The sequence below is a fragment of the Centroberyx gerrardi genome, chromosome 7 (genome assembly GCF_048128805.1).
Source record: "Centroberyx gerrardi isolate f3 chromosome 7, fCenGer3.hap1.cur.20231027, whole genome shotgun sequence".
Lineage (NCBI taxonomy): Eukaryota > Metazoa > Chordata > Actinopteri > Beryciformes > Berycidae > Centroberyx > Centroberyx gerrardi.
In genome coordinates, this window is record NC_136003.1 from 107,501 (window position 1) to 118,976 (window position 11,476).

Sequence of the window (11,476 nt, forward strand, 5' to 3'; positions counted from 1 at the left end):
GCGGGACACACATAGACTCCGTTGGGGTTTTCGCCAACGTCTGCGCCGCTCGAAGAGTCCTCTTCCGTCAGCAAGGCTTTGTCTACCCAGACGTTGAGATCGTTCAAGTCCTCTATATTCATTTCCATGTTCACGGCATGCATCTTGACTGAGAGCAACAGAGATGCCGCTCGGATGCTCTTGATGTTTTTCAACAAGTGAGACAGATCCGCACCGTGGTCCAGGCGGGTGGTCATGTATCTGTCCATCATGTTCACAGCAGGCATAAACACAGACTGATGTCTCTGGTTATACACCAAGGAGCCTGGTATAGTGCACGCCAACCAGCTCACGGCCGCGAGGCGATGGTTCTGGTAGTCTGTGACAGTGTCGCCGTCTAGCTCCTCAGGGTTAGGGTAATCTACCCCCGTCTGATTTGCAGTGTGCGTACTGTGCAGCTGCAATTGGCAGCCCAGGGCTTGTTTCAGTTCGGCCTTATCCATTGTTGCCATGCCAAAGTCCAATTTGGGAAAACTGAACATATAGGGACCTGGAGGGACACACGGAGAGCAGTCCTCTTGCTCGTCATTGAACATCGTAAGCGTGAGCAGCCGCTCTTTCTTCTTGGACTTGATGGGTCTCCGAGCTGTTACAGAGCAGGCAGGTCCTTCGACTGTATCTCCGTTAAGAGTGTTCATTTCTCTGTGCTAAGGCATCTTATGGTGAGTGTAAACCCTGCTGAACACCCTAACCCTACGCTTTGTGCAACCGTGGCTCGTTTTGTTCAACCACACAGCATTTATCCAACCACATGAGTTGACAGTGTTTACACACAGGCAACTAGACAGTCTTGTGTTGAGATACAAGACTCAACAGCGGCTGACACTTCAGAGAAGCGCCACAATGAGCACCAGAACCAAAGGGTTTGTGATCTATATTTATGACAGGACATACCAGGACGTACCAGACCTTGATGAAATTGTACTTCGAGACCGGTCTGTTTGGCGCTTCCGAGATTGGGACACACACTTCAACGAGGACTCGCACATCGAAAATTGCCTCGTTGACACAAAAGTCTCGAGGTTCGAACTGTTACCGAGCTTCCTGGAAGCAAGGGCTAGGGGCATCCTGAGTGGCCCGGCTGACGTTGAGGATATGCTGGACAAACAGCTGAGTCTACTGCGGAAAGGGAACCCCCGTAGTTCTCCGGTGAACATAGCAATAGCGGTCGCGGACGCTCTCCTGACCATAACGAACTCCCTAAAAGTGTACCTCATGCCCAAAAATGAAGGGAGGATATTTCCCTCACTCTTCGCCTCCAGGGTTGACAAGTGTTCTCACTGCAAACATAGCTTGTTTGCCAGATACTACCGGCCCCGACACCGTGGACGCGCGGTGTCGCTCACAGAGGAAGTTGTAAACTGGTGTATGTATTCCTTCAAGTGGAGCGTTACATTGTCCACGGTTAAGCAAAGGTATCACGATCAGTGGCCTCTCAACGCCATCTTGTTTCCCGAGGACGGGCCAACGCCGAAGTTCATGGAAACAGCAAAGCTGGACGTGTGGAAGATGCCTCGTGATGTTGACCACCTCCACATATGCGGCCACGGTTTACCTCGCGAAGATGACAAATTCACCGGGTACATATTGGATACCGTGTCACGTATCCTGCAACTTGACATGAAGGCCGTCAAAGGGGAATCTAAGGTTGTCAATGTAATATACAGCCTAGGAACTGAATACGAGCGTTATGGTTACAGCATGGACTGGGACCATCGCATGTGTAGAGCTTGTTCCATCACCCCCGAGGTCCATGGTTTGCTTTACAACGTGGAACCGGTGTCAGGGTGCAACGAATGAATGTGTTGTATATGTATACCTGGGGTTACAATAAAGAATTGTTTTTTTTTGCACAAAATGAACTCTCTTGTTGTTCCACCACCACCACCACCACCACTAACGTCTGTCTGAATTGCACGTGAGAGCTGTTGCGCTTTGTTGTTATGAATGTGAGCACTTATAACAAAAAAAAAACACAAACACAGTTACATTTCATGTCGCACATTTATTATCTAAGCTACAAACAACTCATTTTTTTTTAATACATCAACTTCACACTGACTGTTTCAGCTTTCTCGGCTAAGGCACATAAGAAAGAGACATACGGCATATCAAAACCAAGCAGCGTAAGCATTGATTGTTTTGTCAGTGGAAATATTTTCTGAAATCAGGTCTTCTGTCCACATCGTCGTCCGGGAGCCCCCCCTTCAGATCACAACAGTCTGTCATGGTCACACGGGACCACGGTATAGATTCTCCGATGAGCAAGAAGATGGATCTCCTGAAATCCTGCAGGGCTTTATAATCCACGGCCGTTATGTAGACGCTAAGAGCGTCTAGGATTTCTTGGGCGAGCGCCCTACTGCGACCCTTAAACTTGTCGATGTAGTACATTTTCAGCCAAGAGCGGACATCCGTGTGATCCTTATTTCTTTCGAATATGCAGGCCAAACCGTCCACGATGGCTTCGACCAGGTTGATGTCTTTCATCTCACCCCCGGGAAACTGTTCAGGATGATGTGGGTTATTCTTGTAATGGTGCTTGAATCCAAAGTTGGCCATGGCTGACGTGACAGCGTCGGTATCGCTGTACAGCTTTTCAAACACGCAACACTTGACCTCTTCTTCGGTCTGCTTGCATCCGTACCTTGTGTTGGCCTTGAGTCGTTTCTTCTCGTTCGCCTTCAGAGCCTCTTTCTCCATGTGTACGGCCATGATGCCGGAGTACGCGGCCGCTTCTATTTTACTGGTCTTGGTCGAGTCGTGACATGCGATGCTTCTCACGTAGTAGCGATCGGCCAGCAGGTCCAGAGAGTCTTCGCTAGCACTGGTCGCCTGTTCTAGAGCTCTGGCGACCACAGTCCCGATCATGGTCACAAACAAGTTGTGCGACAGGAAGGCCTTGTTGTGCTCTCTGATGGGGAGAGTCTCAACCAAGGCTCTCTCACATTCAGGGGTCCACACGTCGGCCTGTGCGGCAGAGCACAGCGTGTGAACAAGGTTGACAGTCGCGCACTGAGATCCAGGCACTGCAATCTTCACTTTCTTAGCTGCTGCATCTTTTACGATGCTCTTGGTGGCCGCGGTCATTGGGCTTGGCCTGTAAATGTATTTCCTATGATTGGGGATCAACGGTGCTGGTTTCGGCGGATCGTCCGCACGCTTGGCGGAGGCTCTGGGTTTGGTAGCGAGTCTGGTAGGATGTTTGGCGGAAGCCATCGTATGTCTCATAACTGTGGACTTTCACCAAGATTAGAAAATTAAGCAGGCGAGGATTGAGGAAAAAAAATAAAACGTTGTCTACGCTGAACACGGGCTGACGCGTGCGACATTAATAGATAACGATGAACCAGACCGTAGCCCCTATAATAGTGAGGATACGGCCGAGACTTGCAAATCCCAGCCGAGTCGATACATTTTCAAGTAAAGGAGCGACAACCTTGGGTAGTTCTGCTTGCACGGACACGGTGCACTTGGCTACAGTGAACCGGTACACCTCGTTCCTGTATCCCACTCTAGCTGACCTAATACACTGGTAGGTTACGGTACGGCCGCATATGTCGCCGTCTACCATTAGAGCATTGGTTCTAGTTACGTTGTATGTCACGTTGTTGCCGCTGAGTAAATTGTACCTAAACCTGTAGACGCCTTGGTCGTCAATGCGATACAACCCGACTATGTTGATTCGACCCGCTGCTGCCGCTTTCAACATATACCAGGTAGTTGCGCGAAATTGGTCTGGATTCGTGTTCGGACAAATCAGTTTCATAGGTGTGACGACCGAGGCTGTAGTAGAAGTAGGCTCGGCGTTGACATCTACGATCGGGTCCGCAGCGGAATGAGTGGACCTCGTAGAAGGAGGCTCGCCGTCCACGTTTACGCCAGGGGCAGATGTAACAACCTGAGGTTTGAGGATTGGCGCATTTGTAGGTTCTGTGGTGGAAGTGCTAACCGGAGGCCTCGTAGAAGCGGTGGAAATAATAGCCAGAGGCTGTGTGGATGCGGTAGACGTAGGCTTGGTGGTCACATCTACATTCGGGGCCGTTGCGTTTGCAATTGTAACAACATCATTAGGCTTGGTGCCCGTGTCCGCACCGGGGGCTGCTGTGGTAGACATAGGCCTGGTAGTAGAACGAGGCTTGGTAGTTACATACACATTTGGATCTGCAGTAGTAGCTGTAGCAACATCCTTAGGCTTGGTGATTACGCCTGCATCCGGGGTTGTTGTGACAGCCTTAGGCTCGGTAATCACGGATGGGCTTGTTGCGCTATGAGCGCTAGACCGAGATCTGTTGGTCACGTCTAGGCCGCGTGCCGGCGTACCGGAGTTTGGCAACTGTCCCTCTGCGCACAGACATTCTAGGGTGACAGCTGATTGTAGAAAAAGTAGATGCGTGTAGCAGAAGGATGTCGTTGAAAAGAGCATGAGCATTTTGCTGCAAAACAAAAGGTGCATCCGAGACTGATACGGAAAATATCTACAATATCTAGAATATCTAGAATATCTAATGTACAACTGCGAACTGACCAGCATACACTGACCCTATAAGCGTTAGTGGTCAGATGAACGGTCCGCATTCAGACGTTTTTTTTTTCCCCTTTGTCCTACATGAGTCTTTGTGTCACAGTGCAAAAAACTAGGGACCCGTCAGGGCTCTCCACTCACAGGAAATTGTCTGCGTTGTTGTTGTTGTTGTTGTTGTTGTTCTTGTTCTTGTTGTGCGTCCTTGCAGGCACATCTTGGTTCTTGGTGCCACATCTTAGTTTTACGATTACTACAATCAATAAAGGACAGGTTAGAGCGGAGAGGGTGAGCGAAACAGCAGCCATGAACCGACTGCGGGCTATCACGCGTTCACAGTCGACACATTTGGTCCCTTGCGCTTGCGCTGCCTTCTCGGCGTTCGTCTTGTGAATGTATTTCCGAGCGGTGACATCCATGGCCGTGATGCTCTGTAACAAGGTCTCTCCTCGCGCCAGCAACTGAGATGACCGATCAGCTCGGTCTCGAACGATAGCAAGAGACGTGTGTATGTCGGTCTCAGATAGAGAGTACACCTTCGAGAGTATCCTAGGGCTCTTGGTCACCTGGACCTGACGCAGGTTATTCGTTGCGTAGATGCCACGCGCTCGGTCGGGTACGGTCCTCAGCGTGTACGTGTCCGATAGGGGCTGGTAGCAGATAGGACCGAAGCACGGGTCCCCGCACACCACGGGGCACGCGAAACTTATCTCTCCGTTCTCGTTCACCTGGCACGCCGAGAGTGTGATGTCGTCGAGCTCCAGAGGGTCGCATATCCCGCTCGAGTCGCACGAGGGCACCCTGTAGTTGGCGTGCGTGTCACATACCATGAGCCTGTCCAGCCAACAAGTCCTGTTGCCCCTCGAAGAATCGATGAAAGGCATGTACCAATGGGAGAGCACGACGGGGTTCCAGTGCTCCCTCTTGGCGACCATCAGGAGCCTAGATGATGAGAGTGAGTGGCTCGCTACAGGTATGTCCGTGTAAAACTCTGCGATGAAGTCAGGCTCGCAACCCGTCATGTCCGACCTCTTTATACCCTGCGCACATGAGAGTAAGCGCTGGTGAGCTCCCTGGAAGGCGAATGTGACGGCGTTGAGCTGGACGGCCAACTTGAACGCGCCGCTCTTCCAGGTGTCCAGCAACTCGGTGAACTTAATCGTACTGTTGGACCCCGAGACATGCTGGCTATCTACGAGGGAGTTTACAGTCTTGACGGCTGCGTGCGACAACGCGCTCGGAAAATGTTCAGCTACGTTATTCAGAGCGTCGCCGATCAAGGTCCTGTAGTATTGCATCACGTCCACGACTTGAGGACTCGGAGTCGAGACCTTACTGTGGTACGACAAGAGTTTGGAGATGAGGGGATCCGCCGCGCTCGAGTGGTGGTTGACGATGTGCGTGTCCATCAGAGCGGCTATATCGTCGAAGGCAGCGTCGAGCCATGCCATGGCTCTATTGTACTCGACCGTGGCTGTTTTCAAGGCTACGCTCGCATCGTACCAGCTGCCGGTTGAACACAGCCGATCGCAACCTTGATGAGCCTTGTCGTCCGGTAAGCCTCTACAGGCCACTTCGGAGCATTCGGGGTAATTGATTTCGAGCTTGGTCCAATTCAATCCTAGAAAGAAATGGTATGTGAGGTAAGTAAAGTAAGCGCCGCTTCTCTCGGATGTGCGTATCTTCCATCTACCGGGGTGGATTATCACCCTGTGATCCCGGGAGTCGAGAGAAAAGTCGTCGCTTCTGACCAGATGAGCCGGTGCTGATTCGACGACGCGGCCTGGGTTTTCACCGGCGCTCGCGTTCGATGGCACGCTGTGACTAGAAATGGGGTACATTCCAGCAAGAAGCAGAGCCGACAGTAGTAGTAGACGGACAGAAGATAGGTGCGAGGCCACAGTGACAATCATCGTCTTCCTCGCATTTGCCGGGCTTTCCTTGTATCATTTCAGTTTCATATAGCGTTGTCGCCCGTATCTACTCCCTTTACACATCGAGCAGAGCACAGCGATTAAGGAGATGTTGATTAATACAGCGAGTACAGTAGCACTTTGGCATAGCGCAGAAGTGTGAGCCGCTAGGTACGCTACACGTTTCACTCTCATCGCCGCAGTTCTCTCATTCTCATCGATCAGTGAACCCAGGTGAGAGAAACGGTCCTGTAGAGCCCCGGGATAATTGTTCATTTCAGTCACACACGCGTTGGTCTTCTGAAAGTACATCTCTCCGGAGGGTAGGTAACCAGCGAGAGTCCGGTCGATGTCAGGGCAATAGAGGAACGCGATGGGTTCCACGATCCCCGCGCTGAGCGTTCCCATGGCCGTCACGTACGTTTTCATCTTGGAGACCAAAGACTCTCTCTCTCTTTGCACGCTGTACCCCGGGGCGGGCTGAGGGGAAGAGGGTGGATCCGATCCGAAAGAGAACGGTTTCAGGTTGCACGGGGTCTTAACGTGCGTCGCACCGTGGTTGACAGCAATTATCATTTTAACCAAGATTTCGTCATGTGAGTCCACGACGCCGGAGATGGCGACCAGGTACCCCGTGCCTCCTTTGGGCCAACTGTTATCCGCGTAGTCTCCCAACTCCATGCACGAACTGGAGCCCATGATGCACTCGACCGTCTTCGATGTCAAGTGCATACTGTCCAGGATCGACGTCAACCGCCGCATTGAGCCTTGGACCGAGGGGAATGCGGTGCGATTTTTCACGGCTTTGCTGGAAAGCCAATCGTCTTCGTCTCTCGTGAGCTCAGATTTCCCGAGCCAGCGTCTCGCGTCCAATATATACCGGAGAACATACTCCCTCGATTGTCTGGTGATCGGCAATGCCACGGATATCCTAGCGCGATGCTGAGCCCCGCTAATGTAGCGGTAGCAACCGTTGCGCTGGTGCTCGTCGTCTTCTTCGGCCTGGCTTATACCGAAGGAAGCCAACCTGAGGCCGTTGCTCCGTACGGCCGTAGACGGCGTATGGATGCAGATTCTACCCCTGTCCTGATCGACGAAGACCACCATGTCCTTGTAATTCAAGTTGATAACCTGCGCGCCGTATGGGATAAACTTGGCCTTCTCGATAGTGTCCCGGGTGATAAGTTCACTGACGGGCAACGGAGCGCCTACATTCAAGTCTGAGGACAAGCCCAATCTCAGGTTCGACATGTAAGGAACCGGGACAAAGCTTTTGGTCAACGGCATGCCCTCAGTCACGCGCTGAAAAAACACACCCCCTTCCAGTTTGTACACTCCATCCACGTGAACGTAAGGGTATCCACTGTCTCCCAAGGTCGAGTTCCTCGTATACCGGTAATGCAAAGTCCGGATTTTGGTGGCGGCCGAGTTGATCATATGCGAGAGCTCCGTGAAGGTTGGCACGTCGTCCGAGTTACTGAAGGTGTAGTCGAGGTATCCCAGCGAGTATCTACACACTCCCCACTTGGCCATGTCCAAGATGGTTCTAGTGAGGTTACGCGTGAAGTAATGAACCCTCGTGGCATCCGACCCCCGCGGGTCTCTTTTAACATGTCTGTTGAGCGACCGCACCCGATTGCAGCGACTGTCAGGGATGTAGTCGGCCGAGGGCACCGAGACCACTATCCCCGCGCGGTTGTTCGATCTCTTGCATAGCTCCTCAAAGAGCAACAGCCCTGTCCTCTCCGGGTACTGTTCGTCACGGGGCAGCTTGATCGCGTATGGGTCCTCGAGGGTGTACTCTCCAATGGTCCAGCGACCGGGTGTCACTTGCTCACAACCTGTCTTGCTCTGAGGGAACACGGATACGGTGTCCAGGTTCAGAAAGGCCCCGTATACTGACACAAGCAGGCCTAAGTCTCGCAACACAGTCTCGGCTTCCTCCTGCTCGGCCGTCAAAGGCTCTGGTTGAAAGCCCCGATAATCGCTCTCCTGAAGAGGAGCGTAGTGCCCTCTGGTCCGTATGACGTCCGCGAGCATGCCCGCAGACAGTCCGGGGATCAACTCTAACCTTGACCCATACAGGGTGTTGAGCATAGTAAAGTCTGACGACTTTACGGTCCCGATGTTCACGTCAATAACCACCACTCGCGGAGCTCGGCTCTGAGGCGAGTGAAAAGTGAATAGCCAGTCAAGCGCAGCAGCGACTTCTTCCTGGTAGGGTGCGGCTCGGCGAGAGTGTAAGAAGCTGAGCTTCACGCCCATCTTATCCCCCCAGCCCTGGCGCATGATAGTTTGCAAGGTATCCACGGCCGCTAGCAGTATGTACAACTCGGGCGTCTTCGCGGTGTCCTCGTTCGCTGAGGATCGCACGGCTATGGACAAGTACTGATCGCCGAGACCCTTGGGACGGTCTTGTATCCAGATGTCAAACTCCAGGAGGACGACGCTACATCTCCGCACATCCAGAGGCGCGGACGGGGTGTCGTGTTTCGGTCCAGGCGAGAGGGCGAAAATGTCCATCTTGACTAGACAGAAGCGTTCGTTCTTGGGTGGGACCGAGCCGTACAGAACCCGACCCTGACCCCTCGACGAGATGTCGGGGTCCTCGCGTGTGATTTCTAGCGTCCAGTCGATATTACTACCCTCCACTCCTTTGGACAGGTGTGCGAACGGGATCGAGAGACAGCTCGGTGAGCACAACCCTTCTGGGTTGATGTAATTTAGTAGCGCTCGGGTGCAATTGCAGGCCGGGTGCAGCTTGGGTTTCCACACGCAGTTGATGTCGAGCGTGTTGTATAAGCCTAACATGACCTCTTAATGCTTATCGTAGATGCCGACCGTGACGTGCACAGAGTCAAACAGACCACAGTGGAAGTTTTTCACGACCAGCGAGATATCCAGCGTGTACACGAAGGATCCGACCGATGCTACTTCGGTCCAGTTGAGGCCTCTGGTGATGTTGTATCGCCACTCAGAAGATACGATGCCAGTCTTGTCAACTTGCACCACCCACTTATTCCCCAACCTGCCCGTGTACCAAGTGAGCGCGTTGGGTATGTACCTGTGCGACATGCCCATGGGTGACTCTGGTCTGTATGACGAGCGTGTCCTGTTCCCCTACCCACCACGGATTGGGTTGTAGGAACTGGATAGATACATCGGGCGCAAGATCTTTATCCACAAGAAACGGTTTCACCACCGTGTTATACAGGCGCTCCGCGGTGTGGTAAAATGAGAGTTTGTTCATTCTGTAGTACAAGGATTCAGCTGGAGACAAGGTGCCATGTAACCTGGTTTCAATGTTGAACATACACAAGATCAGTTGTCCGTACCTGACCATTTCTCTGCACAGCTTTTCGACTTCGGCAAAAGGTATGTCCCGCGCCCAGATTAGAGTCAGTTCCTTGAGCGTCTGAAGGAGGGGGGTAGACCGTACACTGTCCATGAGTCCCGGCACCTTGTAATCTTCAGGATATCCGCAAATCGTGTCGTGCCAGGACGTGCCGAGTAGTATAACGCTTTGGCCTTCGGGGCAAGAGGGAGTATGCAGTTGACAAGTCTCGTCGCCCTCATGCATTCCCACAAAATACCCACTCTGGCACAGTGATGCGCATCGTCGTCCCACGGTGTTCTTGTAGCGCATGGAGGGTCGCCCCAGAGGACATCGGTACAAACAGAGCCCCGTACACCCAATAAGCGCATGCGGCGGGTCGTACCTATCGGCGCAGTATTTCGTGTTGGTACGACACTTGCGTAGATTCTTTGTGTCCAAAATGTTATCGAGTATCCTTTTGCTCATACAACCCGAGATCCATAGCGCTGTTAGCATATATGTCACACTAAGCAGTGTCATGGTTATTGTCGTGACGCACGGATATCATCCGGTTAACAAATCTGTTAATTTAAAAGAAAGCCACAGGTAACGCTCTACTGGCAACGATGGAAACCGCCACACAGAAAACCCTGCTGAGTCTGTTTGACGGCACAGGCAGTATTTGCAAGTCCTTCGTCGAAGCTGGCTGGAACGTGCGAAGATTAGATGTTGACGGCCGCCACGGTGCTGACATCGTAGTAGACATACGAAACTGGAACCCTACGACAGACTGGTCAGGGTCGGCTCCCGGCGTTATATTCGCCGGACCACCTTGCGAAAACTACAGCATGGCCAGGACTACAGCCAAGACACCCAGGGACCTGAAACTTGCCGACTCTCTGGTGAGCAAGACCATAGACATCATAGAGTACTTCCACACCATGAACCCTAAAATGCAGTACTTTGTGGAAAACCCCGACTCCAGTATGCTCTGGAAGAGATGGGTTTCGCACAGGCTTTACGAGGACATCGAGAATCACCCCGTGAGCGTCTTCGTCAAGACGATGAATGGTCGTGAAGGAAAGAAAACATGTGAGAATGTCACACAGGCCAATACCCAGGGGTTCAAGATGGCCTGTAAGGATAAGCGCGCCGTTAGACTCGACTACTGTCAATACGGCACAAAGTACAGAAAGAGGACCCGGTTGATAACCAACAACCCATTCCGAGGCCTGATGTGCAAAAAGAACCTGTGTGCCAGCGTCATGGACGGAAAGCACATGGAGGTAGCTCAATGAGGACCGTGTATGTATTTGCCCTCGGATAACAACAGAACGAGGCTCGGCAAGCGTACACACACCTTGGACGAGCTACACTTGTACCCCGCCGATCTAGTGAACAGCATCTTTAAGCACGTCAGCAGAGCCGTGTCCTGCGAGAGACAGGGTGTGGGCCCCACACACCCAGAGCCTATATTGACTCCACTGTCAGGACTGGGTAGTTCATAATATGTACCGTGACAGTATTATTTTGTATATGCTATTACAATCTTCTTGTTATACTGCCATACCATATATATGTTATCTACCTTCGTTGATATGACTGAATGTCTGCACTACAATCTTACATTACCCATACCACAATGATGGGATGTACAGTGATGGAATTGAAATGAAAATTAAAAAA